Source organism: Siphateles boraxobius, unplaced genomic scaffold (assembly GCF_051911475.1).
Source record: "Siphateles boraxobius isolate OS27281-9 unplaced genomic scaffold, OSU_SipBor_1 48, whole genome shotgun sequence".
In the NCBI taxonomy this organism is placed as follows: domain Eukaryota; kingdom Metazoa; phylum Chordata; class Actinopteri; order Cypriniformes; family Leuciscidae; genus Siphateles; species Siphateles boraxobius.
Window position 1 is genome coordinate 8,846,783 of NW_027509119.1, and position 22,245 is coordinate 8,869,027.

Below are 22,245 nucleotides of genomic sequence, written 5' to 3' on the forward strand. Positions count from 1 at the left end.
TTGCCTGATTGCATCACTTTTTACATTCTCTGGGGATGCAGAACAAATGCGATAAGAATTTCTACATCCAGAAATGTCTTTACCGCAACAATAACAATGCTAATATTGCATGTCGATATTTGATATTCCAAACGTTCAGGCTTCAGGTCCGATACATTTAAATTCCTTCTCATCAGTGGGCTGTGATCAATTAAAAGTCAAGAAGTCAATGTGATATACTCTAATCTTAGCTGAACATCTAGGCAAGAAGCCAGGACAAAATACACCAAGAGAAATCATAATTTTCTAATACATAATGCAAGATGTGTCTGTCAATACACCGTGGAGTCAGAGAAGACCTTCTCTGCAAGATCTGCAAAGCACTATTGATACTGTTTTTACTGTATGTCCCTCCTAGCATTTTCTATTTCAAATCCTTCTCTTTAAAGGTGGCTACTAGGTGAGTGCACATACACATGCCTTTTCTCACTCACGACTGAACACCTCAAGGCTTTTTTATGGCTGGCACACACAAAAACATGTACAGGAGCAATGCTGCAACTCTAGGGCGTTTTAAAATTAATATTAAAATCGACAGCAGAAGCTAACCAACATCAAAACTCTCACTAGCATTCATTTGGCAAAACATTCATACAATAAAGAATAATTAGCAGTTTGCAAGTGACATGAATTTCTAGAAGTCGATAAATCTCCAACACAGAGCCAAAGTGACTTCTATGAAGATTAATGAAAAATGTGAAGGCTGCCCTCAAATGGGCTTAAGTCGATTTGAGAGTATATGGAAGCAGCACAATAGAGATTGGTTTCGAAAGGAAGACCATTAGATGAGGCTTTTAATGCTGCAGTGCCTCATAAACCTCAGGAATAATGGTGTTCGCTTCCTAGAGTGCTGGAACCATGCTTGACGCGTTGGGAATTAGCCAGATGATTGAGCATTAGAGAGCGCACTGAGTGATCAGACTACTCCAGCTCTCCAGCTACAAGTCATAAATGATGTAAAGGGAACAATCATTACGGATATTGTAAACAATACAGTACTTTGATACAGAGAATTAATGTATATTTACTGTAATGTATAGCAACAAAGTGACGTAAATAAACGTTCACAACCTCACATCCCTTTGGCCATTTGGGTCACTTGAGAGTTTACAGTTTGAAATACACCAAAAATGCAATGCAGCAACATACTTAAATTACTTCAGTATAAGAAGTATTATATAAAAGACATGAAAGTCAAAACATTTTCAAAGGATAAAACGAGATAAAAGATCTCACAAACAAAAAAAGCTGATAGAGTTCTTTAAATCGAATGACTTTATTGAAACTGTAGAATGCAAGGATGAACAAAATTCAGAATTTATGAACAGACTCCCTTTGCCATTAATGAGCAGGAATTTGAACTTCACTGGCCAACATCAGGGGTTGAACCCAATTATGCACTTAGAATGTTTTTAGCCCTGTTAAAAAGGTTGTTTTGGGTCATTCTTAAAACATTTAATACTTCTTCTCAAGTTATTCCCCATTTTGCACTGCACATGCTCTTCTTGAGCAATGTACAAAAACAAATGTATGCAGCTTTTAATAAGCTACTATATGGGTAAAATAAATTGGACAATGTGAAAGGTCTTTAGATAAACGCATACAAAACCATTAGAGAATAACACAATTCACTTTTAGCCCTTGATGTTTTTCCTTGGAACTTGAGTCTTTCACACAAACTTCAAAGGGGGAAAATGAAGCATGAAGCAAAGATATATATAGGTTGGACCCATATATGTGTAGCCTGTTGGCCAATCTTCCCTGATTTAACATTCCATCTGTAAGAACAGAGCCTGAAGGTTGAATTAGCAGGACGTGTATCTGTCATTCCGATAACGAATTGATGGTCTAAACCAAGTGCTTCAGTTTCATTGTCCTATTTACTAATATATATATATATACACACACACACATATATACACTAATATATATACACACACACACATATAAATATATACATCCATACATACATAAATAAATAAATATACCAAAACTATACTAATACAGGCCCTGTCCACACAGAGACGCGTTTAGCTGTATACGTACAAATTTGTATCGTATTGGCGTTTCGTCCAGACGGATCCGGCGCTTTGGGACACTGAAACCACTACTTTTTGAAACCGGGTCCCAGAGTGGATAAATCTGAAAACGAAACCCTTGCATTTTCGTGTGTACGGCCAATCCGTACATTTTGTGAAACGATGATGTCATCACACCACGTAGTGCTAGGCGGTAAACCGGTTCAAACCGAAAACCGGTTTATATTTTCGTCACGGTATTGATTTTGAATAAACCGCCATACCGGTGTATTTCATTACACAACGTTCGGAACGAACGTTACGCTGCGCGACACTGCTTAGAAGTGCAACATTGTAAAGGGTCCGTCTGAAACGGTGACAAGTGAGGGTAAACAAACCGCAGTGCTCTGTGACGTTACATGGACGATGGATGCTGAGCGCATTATTGTAGCGCGAAAGTATATTAATATAATGCGCGAGCGCGAATCTCTCTGCTCACGCGCGGAATATAATGTGCCGCGCTCTCAGATACACGCGACTCTTGTTAAAATAGGTCTATTTTCTCTGGGCTGGCTCAGAGAATCCTGCACTTAAAACGTGTTCAGTGCAATCGCGAATATCTCCTCTTCCCCAGCTAACAATTTTAGGTTGTAAGAACGTTTTCATAATGTTCCCATTAAGTTATAAAAACGTTAACGTTATTTCAGAATGTTCTAGGGACATTCAAAATGTCCAGTTTTTTAGACGTTGTATTAACGTTATTTCTTGGTTATAAGAACTTTATTCAAAACGTTATAAGAACATTCAATTCTACCGTTATATAAACGTTGTATTAACGTTCTTGCTTGGTTATAAGAACATAATTCAAACGTCATTAGAACGTACAATTCTCCTGTTATATAAACGTTGTATTAACGTTATTTCCTGGTTATAAGAATGTTATTAGAACGTTAAGAAATAACAATTTTAGGTTATACTGGGCTCTATTCTATTCTACAATATTCACTAATGACAGTAAAATAGACCATCCTAAGTCAATTTACTGCAGTAATTCCTCTCTCAACCAGTAGAAAATGCTTTGAATACCTGATTATGCATGAAAAAAAAAACGTCATAAACCGGAAAACCGGCATAATTTTGAAAAAAAAACGTGATATAAATTTTTGGTCAAACCGCCCAGCACTAACACCACGTGTCAGCATTAGTCACACACCGCTGTCGTGTTGGGTTCGTATAGAGCGCGCTAGGTTATGCACATGCTCCAAGTCTTCTTCTCCTTGTTTAGTGGATCTCTGGCAGAATTACAGCACCACATACTGGTCTGGCATGTATACCACATTGTTTTCAGTTGTTTCCTCTGTACACATATATTTCTTGAGGTGACACCGTGTTTACGGAAAAAATTGTAGAACGAGAAAAAAATAATTATTTTTAAAATAATTTTAAAAATAAACAGTCTGTGCAGCCCTGTAAGAAAATTACAATAGATAACAAAAAATTAATACTACAGAATGACCCAACGGTCAAAAAACAAGAGACGTGGACTGAGATATTTTTTTCAATAAAAAGGGGTGCAGTTGAGTGAATTTATTTACTTATTTAAAAATGTCTGACTTTATTAACATGACCCTGAACTGTGTGCTATTAATATAACATCAATCCCCCAGCAGGAGAGGAGACTCTGGGCAAGACGGCAGCAGAAGTGAGATGAGGAGGGAAGTAAAACACGGGGAGCTGCTCATAAAAGGTTAGCTGCAAGGACACAATTCATTCTCAATGACATAGGAAGGTATATCAGACTGGGTACAATCCTCTGGAAAGACATTAAAGAAAGAGTAGTAAGGATAGAAATGCTTAAATTTAATTTTGAGGGTATGGAAAGAGCCAGTTTAGATTCCATCAAGGCTTTTCTTTAATGATTAGCTGTGTTGATTTGAAAAAAGGCTTAATTTGCCACTCGTCCACTAATAGTGATTGGAAGTCGGATTCATTTCTGTGAACAAAACTTTTGGATGTTTTGTTTTAATGAGCTGGTTCAAAAACCGATTCAGCTGTTCATTTATATCATCGCGTAATGACGTCACTAGAATATATTTCTAACAACTGGTGTGTTATGGTATGTGACGCTGAAACATTCAAATAAAGCCATAAGAGAGCGCATATATCGAACAGCCTGACTAAGGATGTCAGAATATATTTTTTCCTTTAAATCTTTAAATAATGTATATTTAAATTGGATTCTAAAGTCTGCTGACATAATGTTTAATTGGAAATTTGACTTGCAATGACGGGAATAGGAATTGCAAGAAATTCAACAACTTTCAAATATGCATATTTTTCTCAAATGATAACATGCATTTTTCTAAACTAAATTCAATACTTCAATAAAATAATTATATGATATGATTATATATTACAAATATATATGATATACAGTATATGACAATTTGGGGTACATTAGCATTCTTGGAAATAAAGTGTTCTTTAACCAAGCTAAAGTTTACAGTACACTTAAATAACTTCCCTTTCAAAATTCCCTTTAATTTCATTTTTTATTTAATTCCTAAATTCTGAATACACAATTCTGTATCTTGTTTTCCATTTTACTTTTAAATGTAATTCAAATTCAGGAACTGAACTAGAATGTAAAAGGTGTTCTCTATTCTTAGTCCTGTAGAACCCTGGGAGACTTATTCTAATAACGGAACAGTATTGATAGCTTAAAGCACACAAAAATACATTAAATAAATTATTCATCATGTTTCTGAATTCTACATATAGCCCCTTTAATCTCTAAATTTACTGTCACTAGTGCAAGTGCCCATGCAAAATCAGTTTATGTGTGTGTTTTTAGTCATTGTTGGTTTGGTGTGTTTGAGTGCTCATTGTTACAATTAAACAGCAAAAGTTCAGTGACATTTTTATTAGTAAAGCTGGGATCTACAGATCCACTGCCAGGTTAATTATCAACAAAAATAAATTTGGAACATTTAAAAAATGTAAGTGTATTAAACACAATTAAAGCTTATGCAACAATTATTGAACATTTAGTGAAAAATAATTCGAACAATCTTTAATTATTTTTTTCTCTCTTGAGTGTATGGCTCAAAGGCAGGAATAGATACTGTATATAATTGAAAAGCTTTGAGGACAGCTATTTCTTTGAGCTGAGACTTGGTGTGAAGGATCACCTCAATAGTTCCCTATCAGTGACTTCATTTCTGCAACTTCACATCAATTGAATACATTTTTCAGAGGGAGTGAGAGCTTCAAGAGAAACTACTTAGGGAATCATCTTGAGACTTTTAACCTCCTTTGGGATTTCAAAAGAAACAGCTGATGTGAATGGATCTGATCATAATGACAGGAAATATACAAACCAAAACAAAATAATTAACATAAGGGAATATCATTCTGTGTAGATAACCTTGTCTTCACTGTGTCAATATTAGTACTTAAAACTGAATCCGACATTTTGTATTGCCCTTCAAATCGATGATTGTAACTGAGCACTGACCTCTCTAAACAATTTTCCCTCTCATTTTATATTAAGTTAGATGTAATGAATCCGTATTTCCCTAGTGGGAATCTGCATAGCTGTCTATTTCAAGACATAATGCCCATGCTTTCTTTTGTTCCACGAATCAAAGAATGGCCATTCAGGAAGACAAAGTGGTTTTGAACAGGACGCTGATAAGAAAAGCTCACTGTAACCCAGCTTAAAATATTGTAATTGAACACTCATTTTGTCTGAGAAACTTTACCTCTGTTTTGGGGCCACGCTTTTTCAGGTCCTTTGCAAACAACCAATTTCCACAAAGTTAACAGAACATCTGCCATCATTTGTGTCATACGATGAAACCTACATTGTAAAAATATATATTTTTATTTTGTAAATACAACAAAGATTACTACTGCAGAGCAAGTACGGGACTTGCTATGCCAATACACACTCAATATTCTGCTGCTGTACAATATAGCATACATTAATAACCCGTAGCAGATCTACACAGGTGGAGCTGGGGAAGGTGGAGGATTCCTAAAAGCACACTGCAACTGCTACAGCAAATGACCAAGTATTTGAAGGTTAAGCAACAAACTCACTGGCTACTTTTACAGCAGGAACCAATCAACTGTGCCCTAGAGAATGATGTGATTGCAAGCAGATTAAGTTAAGATCCCATCATTGAAGACAAACCAAAAGAGAAACATTTCAAGGACCACACAAAAATATACTTGCTGAAAAATGTGAAAAGTGAAATGAGACAAGAAAAAGGAGAGTTACCATTAATAAATAGCTTTAGCCATGTCAAATAGTTTTTGAAAAGAGCGTGAAGTCTGATTGGTTACATCAGGCTCTCTTTCGAGAAAATCGTACTACCTTGTACGAAATAAAATGCAAGACGTGAAATCATCTAAATAGAAGCACTGCTTATGGAGACTCAAAAACAGGAAGACGAAACACAATAACTGTAAAGCTGTAAATCCACCATAACGTCAATTAAAGGAATAATGACTGTTTTTCTCATTAATATTCATGAATGCTACAGAAAACATTTATATGGTTTTTAAAGGCGATTATTGTGTTTTTATCATTGCTTGTGGTTTTAAATCAACAGTCTCGGCCAAAACGAGCTCAACAGATGCCCGTGTTAGCTTTGCATGAAAGCATTGCAGAATATCCCAGCTGAGCATGAACACCCCTGAGGGACCATTTACTGCGCTGGCCACATTACACAGGTCATCGGAGACCTGAAAAAGTTCAGCCTTGAGCTTTTTATAATATACACAACATGAAGAAAAGGCACAAAAAACAGTCAGATTAGTGCTTGTTAGGAGCTTCTAAAAGGAGAAAGTGAGTGTGTGTTTGAGAGTGAGAGGGAAAGAGAATCTGGTGGTAATGAGGAACTTTGGGCAATAGCGATGATTACTTCATAAATCACTCTTTATGTGGGAGCAGGGGACTCACTGTCTCAACCCTGAAGGTAAAGAGAGTGCAAATGTGAAGCAAACATCCTACTTCTCTTACATATCCCTGAGCTATGAAAGACATTAAATACAATTTCCCTCAAAGGATAAGTGGGTTCATTAATCTGTTTCTACAAAGTTGTGCTTGCAATTATATATATAAACTAGGGTTTAAGGGACGGTCCACGCAAAAAAAAAAAATATAATTTACTCCCCTTCATGTTGTTAAACCTGGTAAATACAAAGGGATAACAGATAGTGACCAACTACAATATGACCAATACTACTTTTTTAAATTTGTATACTTTTTTTGGAGCTGTTGTTTTATGGCAGGAACTGCATAACGATTCTTAAAATTTTTATACTTATGTTTTTGTTTTTTACAGAGAACTAAAACTATATACAGGTTTGGAACGATATGAGAGTCAGAATAATCTCGCGCGTGCGAGAGAGGCCGAGTGTGTCTGAGATCGCGCGCGCGAGAGAGAGGCCGAGTGTGTCCGAGATCGCGCGCGAGAGAGAGAGAGAGGCCGAGTGTGTCCGAGATCGAGCGTGCGAGAGAGAGGCCGAGTGTGTCCGAGATCGAGCGCGCGAGAGAGAGGCCGAGTGTGTCCGGGATCGCGCGCGCGCGAGAGAGAGAGAGAGAGGCCGAGTGTGTCCGAGATCGCGCGCGCGAGAGAGAGAGAGAGAGAGGCCGAGTGCATAGATATCATATAGAGACTAGATGCCCTATTGGCCGCTGGGGCGCAAGAAATGCGGCCGCCATATTAAGCAGGTCATACTCCTATTTGCGTTGCATAGCAGCAGTAGATTTCAGAGCACTGTGCAGCATATTCCTGCTCAAATCGGCGGACCATCACTCGGGGATTACTTTACACAAGTAAGATTTAACATTTAATATTACCGTACTATTAGTTGTATTTTGTGAACAAAATATTCAATGTGTCCTGTATCGTAGCTACGTGTATGACCTTTGCAGCAAAAAAACCCGCATGAAAATCAGTTCGGTATTCAGTGAGATATGATTAATTAAATGCGCTGGCAGCTCATTGCACCTGCCAAACAGATTACACTGAGCGGAGCGGGTGACCGGTTTAAGATGGCGGCCCCACGGCTCGTCTGCGCCAATAGGCAGTAGCGGTTGATAGGGCGTCTATCTATATGATGTCTATGGGCCGAGTGTGTCCAAGATCGCGCGCGAGAGAGAGAGAGGCCGAGTGTGTCCGAGATCGCGCTCGAGAGAGAGGCCGAGTGTGTCAGTGATCACGCATGAGAGAGAGGCCGAGTGTGTCCGAGATCGATCGGCCGAGTATTAACATCCGTGTTTGATAAAAATAAAAAATAAAAAAAAGGATTCCTGAAGTAAATGTGTTGAAATTTCTTCTTCTTCTGCATCCTATTCTTCTTCAATTCAGAATGGCAGAACAGCTAAAAAGTTTTTTAACTGCACCCTTTACTGTACAGAAGTGAATTCAGATCAGGCTTATTCAGATCACTTTTGGTGTGAAAGGGCCTTTACATTTGCCAATAATAATTTTTTGTTGTTATCAGAAAAAAAACTTTTGTAAAAAAGGTTTATTTTATTTTATTTAAGTTACTTAAATTTTAAAAGCGTTACTTTTTTATCCTTGATCATAAGGAAACAAGCACAAAAAAGAAGAACGCAAAAGTAATGTAACGCATTACTTTCCATAAAAAGTAACACCATTAGTTACTTTAAGGAGTAACACAATATTGTAACGCATTACTTTTAAAAGTAACTTTCCCCATCACTGGTGGTTATAACATAAGAATTATGAAGATTTCAGAAGCTTGTGATTTACATTACACAAGTAGAAAGCAATGTTATAGAGAAACACATTAGAATGCATTGTGCAGTGCTACTATTAAAATATTAGGTTTTGGAGCTCTTGACATTTCTGAATTATTAGGCATGACTGACGCTCTGTTTCCATCAATTAGACACTGAATGAAGTCATCATTAATGGCAGACAGGAGCAGCTAAAACTCTCATAGTCAATCACTGGCTGTAATGTGGAGACAGTAAAGGTTTCGAGAGGTGAAACTAGCAGGATCGTTTTGTCTGTGACATCGATAAACTAGCACCTTTGACATCAGTCAGATAAATAATGAAGGGTCGCAATCAAATATAATCTATTAGAGCAATGAAGGTAAAGTGAGGTTTTTGTCATAAATTAATGTTCCTTACAATCTATCGGCTTAAAAGCCATTAAAATGAGAGATGTTTTCACTTAATGTAACTTGATTGTACATGTAACAGATCATGCATCATACAGTAGATCATCAAGTGTATATTGTAAATTCAGAAAGGGACAAGGAAGAAGAAAGGGTTCTATATAAAACTCTAAACTCTATTTGTCCTTTGTGTCAGGAGTTGCACGAGCGCTTGGAGTGCGTCAGAAATAAAGGGTTAGGGATGCACGATACCACTTTTTTCAGAATCGATCCGATAACAAAAATTCTGAGTATCGACCGATACCGATCCGACACCAACACAGTTTTTTTTAATTAAGTAGAATTTATATAACTCTCTGTGTGTTGAACTGATAATCACTCTTTTGTGTGTTAAACACAATCTACTTAATACAGACAACTTCATTATAAAGAAAAACAAAACCAAAAAATATATGACCATAATATATGACAAAAATGCTTTTATAAACTAGATAATTCAGCAGTAAAATTTAGTCTAGAAGAATCATAAGTCCACAATAATTGTATAAAATCTCAACATTTAGTGAAAAAAACAAATAAGAGACAATACGTGTAACACTAAATCTGGTAAAACGTTACACATTGCTCTTTGTATTGTAAAATAATTCATGAAAAACAAGATAACAAAAATCAAAAAGATAAATTATTTTATATATAGCTATAGGCTACTATACAATTGAGACATGTCTTAAATGTATAGCACACCTGTTTAATGAGGCAGCAACATATGATAGACAGGAAAGAACAAGTAAGGCCATTAATAATCTTTCATTGTGTCATGTATTATGATATGAAAGGCTGCAATACAGTGCGGCACAAAGCACTTATGCGCATCCCGAGTGCAGAATGATGCGCTTGAAGCAACACGGAGTCGCAGCACGTCGAGTCCGCATTGAAATGTTCAAAGCACAAAAAAAAGACATATGCGTAGTGTATTATACAGTATCTATCTATGCAATAGTTTATTGAGCCTTTTATTTTAACAGTTTTAAATTTTAGTTATTGTGCGCGTGAAGAACAATTATTGTGGACTCTACTCTAGTGTTGTGATCAAACAGACACCCGGTAGAAACATGATTAAGTTAACGTCCAACAAGATAAAGTTGTTTTATGCGAAACCATAGACCTTTATCTACAGATCAAGTATAATAATAGTAACATTGAATCATCTTGGAGAGAGTTTCATCATGTTGACTGTCGTAACCAAACGCGACGCTGAATACTGAATGAAGAATGATTGACAGCCGCAGCAGAGGGAAAGGTTTACGTTATCTTGAATTTAATGACTTAAATGTTCATTTCTATCTCACATTATACTATAATGGCTTCAGAACACTTGTAATATAGTGCACAAAAACTTACACACACAATATCGGATTTGGATCGGACTCGTCTGATCGATACCCGATCCGGCAAAAATGGCAGTATCGGAGCCGATACCGATACTGAGCATCGGATCGGTGCATCCCTATAAAGGGTATCAATTTACTGTCAGGAACTTGTCACAGCATTACTGAATATAATGGGTTTTATTGGCTTTTGTTGCGTCACTCACATCTGGTCTACACACGGCATGATACTCTCCAATAATTAAGGTTTCGATAAAGTTTTAATCCAAATGTGCATTCATAATATTTGAAGGGTTATATTCTTTCTAAGAGTGAAAAAACAGACCATTTCCCTTCTTGCCATAAAATAAGGTAAATTATATTTCTGGTTTGGTGTTGATGGGGTACTTAAGTGGGATTTTAATAAAAATTGGCTGTCTATTCAGTAGAAACTAGGACTGTCGCTTTAACGTGTTCATTTAATTAATTAGTTATGGAAAAATAAAAAATTATTTAATGCAATTAATGCACTGTTTTTGCTCAATTTGCCAATGAAAATATTAGTCTACATATAAAGCCACGGCAGAACTGTTATGCGTCTTTGAGCAACACGGTAGGTGTTTTCGACTTGAAATGGCGCTGAGCAGACCGAGTACGACATCGAAGTCGAACTTTGATGTCATAAAGCTACATACATCGGTCTGTGCAGTGCCTTGTGTTTCATTTCTGAACGAATTTGCATTTTAAAGCGAACCAATAAGGTGAACCAATGATTCAATGGCCCATTCATAAAGAGAGCCATTTACTTCATTTCTAAATGAATCAAGCGTTTGAACAGATCAAATGAATGATTCAATGACTTACTTACCGGTACTCATTTAGACATGTACCGCCACCAACTGGCACTTTACATTTTTCAATAGTTTGCTCAAAAATGGAAATTATTTTTATTTACATTTACTCTCATGTTGTTTCAAACTTTCTTTATTTTGCGTAACATAAAATAACCTATTTTGAAGACTGTTGGTAACCAAACTGGATCTCAGATGCAGCTTCTGAAAAAAAATTTAAGGCTACCAAGGGACATGATTTTTTTATGTGTAATAAATGTCATGTTGATTCAAATAAAATATTTCTTTCTAAAGATACTTTTAGTGATATCTAATTGATGCTTTTCTCATTCAACGCAATAATGACTAAATTTCTCAGCCAAATTTGATGTGCAATTAATTTGTAATTAAGTTAAAAAAAACAGCCCCAGTAGAAACATGAATATTTTTTGTAAATCAGTGCTGCATGACTAGAGAAAGAGGACTGTGGCATTCCCTTTTGTCAAAATAAAGTTCATTATTCATTTTGACACCTCTGTCAATCTGATTGTCAGTGAGCAGCAATAAAAAAAAAATTAGGAAGTTTGATCTGTAGTTTTAAAAAAAAGAGACCTGGACCTGTCAAAAGTCCACCATTTGGCCAACTTTTGCTGACAAATAAACAGGTGTATCTGGGTCCAAGTAACAAGGAGAAAGTTAACATTGTACATTCATATTTACTATCAAAATTGTAACAATGCAAAGCTGGATGAAAATCTTTGAACTTGTCCTTTAAGTCTAACTGATAGGGTTGAGGGGCTAAATAAAAAAATACAAAACATTTCTCTAGACATACAATATTCAGTAAAACTCTGATGTGTAAAATTTTAGTTCCCCTAAGAAGTTTCCAGTTTGTCATGGCACTGTCCAAATCTCCACAACTTGATGTCTATCAAGATATCTCAGAGTCAGAAACCGAAGTCTTGGAAGATTCATTTGAATCATCACAATACAATCCTGCAAAGGTCATGATAGCCCAATGGTGTTCACATTGTGGCACTTGTCAGATAAGAAAATTAAACTGTAATCACATCAACATAGTAAACTGTATGATCTTCCACATGAAGGAGCAAGCCCTGTTGCCTGTTGGATAGATTTGTTTTATGTAATGTTGTGGCATTTTTGCTTTTGTCAGAAATGTTTTTTTTAAGCACATTTAGCATCTTATCTTTCATTTTGGCATAAAATGACAGATTGATGGACATGCATGTCTGTACCACAGAGATGAGCTAACTGATGTCCTCACCTGTCTTGTCATCGTGAAAATGCATTAATGTCACATCAAGACGCATTAATGTCACATCAAGACAAGCCACTGAAGGGACTTTTTATTATTATTTTCAGAATGAGAAATGCTGAGACAAGGGTCTATTTTAGTGGTATATGTGAATTGTCTAAGTTTATAAATAAAATAAAATATGATAAAGAGTACTTTTACAGATTTAACACTTTAAAAGAATATACTCTAATTGCAAACTGAATTTAATGTCTCAATACACTTAATTGCATATTAATTGCAATTAAATTAAAATATATATTAAGTGCAATTTCAGATGTATTTCAGTGTGCTTTTTGGACCCATTTAAGTAGGACTTAAAGTTCTACTGCAGTCAATTATTTTTCTCCCAAAAAAATATTTGATGATCAAAATGACATATTTACATGTTTTTTTCTTTCCCCCTGAAAAATAATTTCTTCATGCCTTTAATTAGCTTAGATTTAACTATACACCCTTGCTTCATTTAATATATGTGGAACCATGAATATGCAAATTGGTCTCCGCCTCCACTCAATCACACTAGCTCGGACTACCTGATCCACTTGGTCAACTGTAGTAAACACTACACAATGGCAAGTGCAAATATTGGTTTATATATACAGCCTAGGGTTGGGCGGTATTACGGTAATATCTTATACCGCGGGGTCTTAAAATAGCAACGGTATCAGTTTCAATACCATCATTACCGGCACTTATATATAATATATAAATATAAATTATTCAATGCCTAAAAATGCTTATGTAGTTGTCATCAAGTGACAGTGTGGAGGAGAAAGAGAGAGAGAGAGAGAGAGAGAGAGAGAGAAGGAAGAGGCGGTAAATACTGACGAGGCAATTTGTAAATGTTGCAATAAAAAAGGTGACCGCGAGAGATGGAAACACCTCTAACCTAATGTCACATCTCCGAAACAACCACCCACTCAATGCTGCGAGGATGCATTTTGCCCCGAGTTCATTAAATAAGCGCATTAGTTTATATTTGTTAAAATATTATAATGTTTTTGTTTTTTTACGTTGATAATGAAAACTGAACAGCACGAGTAAGATGGGATGCATCGGGAGTCAGACATAAACCACTTAATTAACACTTAATTAACTTTCTTTAAAGTGAATTTCGTTTTGTATAAATTGTATCTTAATTTTAATAATTTTTTTAACAACCAAATTGCCTGGTTTTAATAAATAAGAATCAAATATAGCAGACAACATAATCATGACATGATCGTGCGCTGGCGCGCCGCGGTCACTTGCATTGAAATCTCATCATAAATTAACCGAAACTCAGTGTATGTCTCACAGACATGACAGATAGGCCTATATCTAAATAAAGCTTGAAATTTCATTAAACGAAACAATTCAAAACGAAAAGAAATAGGCCACTCGCTGATTATTTAATCCATGATGTGCATTTCTTTCTATGCGCGTTCATACGGAAATGGCGATCATCAAATTCATTAAACGAAACCATTCAAAACGAAAAGAAATCGGCTAGCCTACTCTCTGATTATGTAATCCATGATGTGCATTCCTCTCTATCGTTCACTATGGAGATGGCGATTCGTCAATTTCTCTAAACGAAACAATTCAAAAGGAAAAGAAATATAGGCAGCATACTCTCTGATTAATCCATGATGTGCATTTCTCTCTATAGGCGCGTTCACTACGGAGATATCAATCGTCAATTTCTTTAAACGAAACAATTCAAAACGAAAAGAAAAAGGCTAGCCTATACCGTCTGATTATGTAATCCATGATTTGCATTTCTCTCTAAATATGCGCGTTCATTAGGAGATGGCGATCGTCAACGTAATCTTTGCAGCACTGACAGAAAAGTTGTATTAATAAAAATCAATGGACGCGTGTCACCGGATTTACAAATGCACTTGTTGCTTGTTAATTTAATTTAAATTAATTAATAAAATGAATACTTTAATTGTCATAATTTAAATAATTAAATATTATTAAGTGTCCCATTTTTGCTCATTTATAAATAGTATTTATATCTACCACCCCCTCAGCACCTGGGTTAAAAAATTATTTGGCGCCACCATATTAAAACGGCCCACGTATTAAAAATAGTCGAGTCTAAATGGGGCTCCGGCTCATAATTACATTTAATGCCGTCAGCCAGGATCAGACACAACGGACACGGGTTGGCCTTGATTTTTTTTTTTGCCCGATCTGGTATTCAGTTTCTGAACGGTGTAGGCACAAGCCAACAATTTGGTGACGCTGTCTGAGCCTTATGTCATAATTTTTAATTAGTCACGGTAATACCGTATACCACGGTAAAATAGGGAGGAGGTTTGACGGTATCAAAATTTGGATACCGCCCAAGCCTAATACAGCCATATATGTTTGTACCAGAAACAGATTCAGAAAAAGAGGAAGAGTAAATTATACAGGATCATCTACAAGTCGGACATAAACCAAAGGTTAATCATATCAATTATCGTTATGACTACACATACAGCTAATAATGTGCCTAATGTTACACAAACCAACCCTGCATCCAAAAACGCATACTGTCTAAGTATAGATAATTGAATTTTAACTTACTTTAAAAAGTATGTCTTCAAATCAACAGGCCACTTAAGTGTTCTTAACAAGAGTACACTTTTCATGACTGTGGCCCTTCATTTAATTAACATTATACTATCTGCAAGTAAATTTATTTTCTAAAATATATACCTTTAAGATTTATAGTACACTAGAAGTGCACATTCAATACAATCAAGCACAGGTTTTCACAAGGGATATTATGCAAATCAACATATTTTCCCCTGAGATGTTACATAACTATAATTGCAACAAATGTTTGTCCTATGAAGTAATAAATCTACGGAAAATAACTGTCAGTCTGCACCAAGATTAATCTGAAAGAGTGTCTCCCCTGGACCTTCCAGATCATTAATGTGCAGTAAGTATATCGCTGAAACAAAACACGTTCACAATCACAATCTGAGTTTACTATACAATACTGTACATTACCTCTGAAGGCGACCTGGTTGAGATCAGTATATACAACAATAATCAGCACAGAACATTTCTAATAACAACATTCAAGTGGTTTGTGATAAAACAAACTTAATCACCTTGGTTTGCAAAACAGCTGTATGGAGAGATTAGTAGAAGCCAGCTCAGGTTGGGGACAAACTCCTAGACCAGTCTATACAAAGAAATGCACCGTAGACAATAAAAATGTATATTTTAAAGACCTTTACCCTTTATATATGTTTTTATTTTATGGAGGAAACAAGCTTCCATAGTAAAAAAAACAACAACAAAATAAAAAAACAATTGCGAGTTTATCTCTCTCAATTCAGACGTTTTTCTCAGAAATGCGAATTTATATCCCACAGTTCTGACTTTTTGCAATAAAATCTGAATTGTAAGATATAAACTGATTTTTTAGAAGTCGCAATTACTTTTTTCTTATTCCGCGGGAGAAACAAGCTTCCGTAGTTTAATGACTATTTCACAGAAGAATGAGGGCATTTTCATTTTTGGGTGAACTATCCCTCTAAATGTTTAAACCAGCCTAAAACACAATTCACAATCCCTTTCCAGCTGTATCAACTAAAATGGACTTGTCTGTCCAAACAGAACCTGTATTATCTACAGTCAAAGGCCTGCTGGTGCTGACACGGTTTTTCCATGGCCTGGTTTGTTTAGCTGAATCTTTGAAAAAGGTCTGGAGCTGTCGGTCGACCTACATTCGCTCAAACCAGACTCCAAGCTGAGCTTAAAGGGTTAGTTCACCCAAAAATGAAAATTCTGTCAGTATTTACTCACCCTCATGTTGTTCCAACCCCGTAAGACCTTCGTTCATCTTCGGAACACGAATTAAGATATTTTTGATGAAATCTGAGAGCTGGATCACTCCTCCATAGGCTTCTTCAGGGATTGAACTTGCCGGCCTCGAAAAGTTAGTAAAGACATCGTTAAAATAGTCCAAGTGACTACAGGGCTCAATCTTAAGTTTATCAAGCGACGAGAATACTTTTTGTGCGCAAAAACAAACACAAATAACGACTTTATTTCAACTATTCATTTCCTTCTCTTTGGGCCTCTAGTCAGTTAAACTAGTGTAATTGCGTAGAGCTACGTCACACGTAGGCTCACTATTGGCCGACGCTGGTAATGTGGGTGGTGCATGTGACGTAAAACAACAGATCATACGCTGTTAAACAAGTGAACTGACTCGAGGCCCAGAGAGAAGGAAATGAATAGTTGAAATAAAGTCGTTATTTTTGTTTTTCGCACAAAAAGTGTTCTCGTCATTTGATTAACTTAAGATTGAGTCACTGTAGTCACTTGGACTATTTTAACGATGTATTTAATAACTTTGAGGCCGGCATGTTCAATCCCTTAAGAAGCCTATGGACTAGTATGGAGGAATGATCCAGCTCTCAGATTTCATCAAAAATATCTTAATTCGTGTTCCGAAGATGAACGAAGGTTTTACGGGGTTGGAACAACATGAGGGTGAGTAAATACTGACAGAATTTTCATTTTTGGGTGAACTATCCCTTTAAAGTCCCTGTAAAGTCAAAATTAAATATGTGTTCTGAGTTTGTCACACCACAGAAAAATGTGTTATTAGCCACCCAACCAAATTTGAATGATAAAAAAGCCGGCAAGTACATAAAATAAGCTTCAAAATCTTGAAAAAATGAGCAGTAGTCTCTGCTCTCAAACGTTGGGGGCGTGTCCGTTGTCTGCGCTGAAACCACGCCCACTCGCGGGAAGCACTCACCAGTTGTCAGCGCGACGGGAGTATGAAGGCCGAGGCGGGAGATAGTCGGTTTAACAGCGGATTATCAGTGAATCCCAGTTGTCTCCGATGAAAGTTTATAAAACTATCCCGTGTAAAATGATCACTACAGAGGCGGGTGTTTGCGGTCTTCCTCAGCGTGACCGCACGAACGTGACGAACGCATAGCTAGCTAGCAAACTGTAGGCTTTAGTAACGAATGAATAATGATACTGACAGTAACTCGCGATTGAGCGGCAAACTGATGCGAATGTGCTCTATTTATATTGTAAGGGGAGCGGCCAGCCTCAGTGGCTCTAGTGTGTCATCAAGTAGGGGCGTGTCCAGGAGCTCAGGGGCTCCAGTGCGTCATCGAGACCCATTTTAGACCAGGCCAAAAAATCCGGAAAATAGCAATGGTGAAAAACTGTTTAACGGTCTAACTCCACAATTCAGAACTTCACAGTTCAGTCTTTGTAATATGTTTTAGCAATACATTTCTAACATTTATAATGTGTTTAGAATTTTTTTTTTAAACTAGATCTTTTTTTAAAATTGCCTTTACAGGGACTTTAAACACAAGACTAATCTTCCCTCTAGAACCAAAACAACGACCAGATGCCCCCCCCTTACAGTAAAGGGACTTTGGGGGTTACCAGCGTTTCATGGAATGGTACTTTCACAGGAGAGGCAACAATTAACTCATGCGCGATGGAGGAGTGTTACACCAAGGAGATCTGTTTGACTGTTTTCCATTATATTTTAGGAGGAATTTTTCATAAATCCATGGATCCCCAACAGGATTTTGTGAGACCGTAGCAGGTGGACCTCAAACCCTGCAGGGCAGGGTATCCCAAGGGTTTGTGTTGATAGAAAGCTAATAATTATTTAAATCGAATGTAACATTGAAATAAGTAAATGGGCAGCACAATTAATCGTAGTAAAACTGAAACTACAATATATTATTAAATTGCAATTAACAAAAATAAGGCTGTAATTTAAAGAAGTCCCCTGCACTGCGCAAGTAAAGAGTAAAGGCGGCACTGTGTTTATTTATACACATGCAGCTTCTAAAAGCATTTTGTTTTTTTTTCACAACAAATGCTGTTTCTCCTGAACTCCATCTCTGTAAGACCTCTGAGTTTAACGTGCGCTAGGTTCCCTTTGTTCACGTTCTCATTCGCATAATTTCCAACACTTTAGTAGACAGAAGTTTACAGAATTTGACCAATATTCTGCCAAAAAGAAAAACTAAATATTATTGTAACTTGTAATGTAATGTTAGTCAGTTCTTGTAAAGTACAATCACACTATAACTTTTGGGCCAAGTTGTGCAAAAAAAAAAAAAAAAAAAAAAAAAGATTAGATATTTGATCTATTTATTTTTCTGCCATGTGAACATCAACCGACAGAGAACCGCAAACATGCAGATATTAGGAATCCCTGAACACCTCCTTTTCAGTGTCTAAATTGAACAGAATATTAAAATATGTCAGTTCCATTGTTTTGTCTCAAGATACACCAGTAATATTTTTTTCTAAGGCACGTTTAAAAAAGCTACTTAAATGTCCTAATTAAACTAAGGCCTAATCCTGGAAAACAAGCGAAACTCACATTCCATTAAACTCTCAGTGCTTGCTGAGATTTAGTTTGCTGAATTTACTGTGAGCCGAGCCACTCTGAACTGATCCTGACGCTTCCAGTCTGACGGACATGCGTATTGTGGTTATCAGCAACCGCAAATGTGACATCTACATAATATCTATGACCATAATTAATATAGCTCAGGATTATCTGTGTTTTCTGCATCTCCAGAATGACTAGTCACATGGCATTTAAAGCTGAGATGATGTGGTATGCAGAGAACTTATTTTCCAAATATAATAAAAACAAGATTTTTTTTTTATGCTGGGAAATTGCCATGTTGCTTTTTTCAAGTAACAGATATGATATCTGCTATTGCGCAAGTTTTACATAAACCGCGACCCTGAAACCCATACTTGGCAAAGCCATAAACACAAAGACCTTGCATCAACCTCTCACATCTCCACACTGAAGCAAACATCTTTCCTGGAAGAAAAAAAAAGGGGAAGCTAACTTGAAAATTCTATTACAGACGGTGTCAAGTTCAGTAAAAGATGGACCCTTTTAAATCGCTCAGCATGGCTCACTGTAGAAAATGACACACACACGCCAGCACCATCTATCACTGTCTCGCTTTGTGAACAGCTGCCTTTCTATATTCTTCTTTTACTGATTGCAGACTCACACCTAATGCGATGCATTATTCAGAAGCAACACCCATTGCATGAATACATCAATCACAGCCATGATGCAAAGGTACTGCTCTCTTATAAGCCAAAGAAACAAGCAACTTACTATATTTTGTATTGAAATATGGGTTTTTGGCAAACAGGATAGCCGAGGGACGTGAGAGAACGGCGCGAGGCCGGTGGTGCGATTGCTAATGAGCAACACCTGTGAAGCACACCAGTCTCGCATCTCTCACGGAGGAGCGGAAGCATAAAGGAGGAGCGACAACGTTGATGATCGAGAGAGGAACAGGCCTGTATTTTAGTTGTGTTTGGTTTTTGTATTTGTATTTTATTTTAGCCAGCAGTTGTCCCCGAGGGGCTGCTGGCAGTTATGTTTATTTTCGGTAGCCAGCAGTCGTCCGCGAGGGGCTGCTGGCGGTATTTTGGTTTATTTTAAATAAAGTTTCTTTGATTGTTCACCGGTTCCCGCCTCCTTCCCTGAACTTTGCTACACTGGTGCCGAAACCCGGGAAGAGGGAGGAACGCGCTGTCAGAGTCCCCGCCGCTGTGGGGAATCCGCGGTGCCATCGAGCTTGGTGCGCGAGTCGCCGCCGCTCGCCGTGGGCCGGAGCCTGCTGCCATCCGCCGAACGAGGGGAATCGAGGAGCAGGGAGTGGGGGACTCGCGGCCATGGACGCTCGAGGCGGTGCGCTGGAGTGAGTTGCCGGTGGGAAGGATCGAGCTCTCTTCCGGCCGCCTGGGTATTGGAGGAGCAGGGAGCTGGGGACTCCTGCCGTCTGCCCAAGGCACCCGAGGAGCCGTCGCCGTCCACCGGGAGGCAGAGGAGCGTCGAGCCGTCCACCGAGGGCCATCCAGCGTCACCGCCAGGCACCGCGGAGGAGATCGCACAGCTGGTGGGGGACCAGATGGCAGCGCGTTGTGGGAACTGGACCAAGTTTTTTTTGTTTAGTTTTTTCTCTCCCCTCTCTCGATCTGTCGCTCCTCATGCTTCCGTCTCCGTTTCCCTCGGCTCGTCGGTCCATACCCCCCTGGGATCGCCACCGCCGGGGGGGGGAGTAGGCACAGTCTCGTGGGTACCCCCCGGCCTGTGAGGGGCGATGGGGGTATGTGGCGAACAGGACGGCCGAGGGACGTGAGAGAACGGCGCGAGGCCGGTGGTGCGAATGCTAATGAGCAACACCTGTGAAGCACACCGGTCTCGCATCTCTCACGGAGGAGCAGAAGCATAAAGGAGGAGCGACGACGTTGATGATCGAGAGAGGAACAGGCCTGTATTTTATTTTTTGTATTTGTATTTTATTTTAGCCAGCAGTCGTCCATGAGGGGCTGCTGGCAGTTATGTTTATTTTCGGTAGCCAGCAGTCGTCCGCGAGGGGCTGCTGGCGGTATTTTGGTTTGTTTATTTTATTTTAAATCCCGCCTCCTTCTTCCCTGAACATTGCTACAGGGTACTTTCAATACCCAGATGTTTTTTAAAGAAGCAGTTGTTTTAGAAGAAAACTTTGATCAAGATCTCATTACAAGGTCTCATTTTCATTCATAAACACCTTCCTCCATTAAGTGTGCTGATGAGGCGTGTAATCAATTGTGATGCTTAATTATTTGAGTCTGTCCTTACTTAAGTATGAATATTAGATTTCAGTGCCATTAGGCCTAATTTTGTGTGAACGTTCCCAACAGGCAGACTTTTTCATAGAGTCAGGACATGATGTAGTGTGTGATAAATTTAAAATGCCAGCGCTCAGTCATATATTATGTTTTAAACTGGCATTTCATACAAATAAAAGAGAATGAACATTAAATTGCTTGGGTAATTCACTGCTTCTCTGGTAAATTTAAAGGAATTCTGACAGCTTATTTTTTAGTTCACTGATACTGGCAGGTCATGTTGAATTAAACACCTTAAAGAAATAGTTCATTTAAAAATGTTTAAAAAGTTTCTTTCTTCTGCTGAACACAAAAGCAGATATTTTGAGGAACGTCAGTAGCCAAACAGTTCATGGACCCAAATGACTTCCATAGTATTATATTTCCTACTATGGAAGTCAATTGGGTTCATCAACTGTCTGGTTACCGACATTCTTCAAAATAGCTTATTTTGTGTTCAGCAGAAGAAAGAAACTTGAAAAGATTTGAAACAACTTAAGGGGGGAGTAAATTATGACAGAATTTTCATTTTTAAGTAAACTATTCCTTTAAGATTTTAGACAATTGCAAAATAAGGGCCCTCAAAATAGTCTGATCAAGAACTTCTGGAATTCATTTGAAGATATAGTTTCCATTTCATTGCATCTTGGCAACCCTCACCCTCAAAAGTCTCCTCTCAAAAAGTCTTATATAGAGATCTAAATTAATGGATCCCTTTAGGCTTAAAACTCTATTATTTCAATTTCCTCATTCCATTTACTGACTCATTAAATGACATACAACTGCAAGAACCAATTTAAGTTTGCATTCATATGATTGCTTTAGGTTAA

The 22,245-nt window shown here is 37.6% G+C and overlaps 1 protein-coding gene across 3 annotated transcripts in view; it reads right to left on the reverse strand.

Annotated features, from left to right (window-relative positions):
• The window catches only part of kcnip4a (potassium voltage-gated channel interacting protein 4a), a 240,879-nt gene that overhangs the window by 179,742 nt on the left and 38,892 nt on the right, over positions 1 to 22,245 (reverse strand). The gene's annotated exons all lie outside the window — the stretch shown is intronic.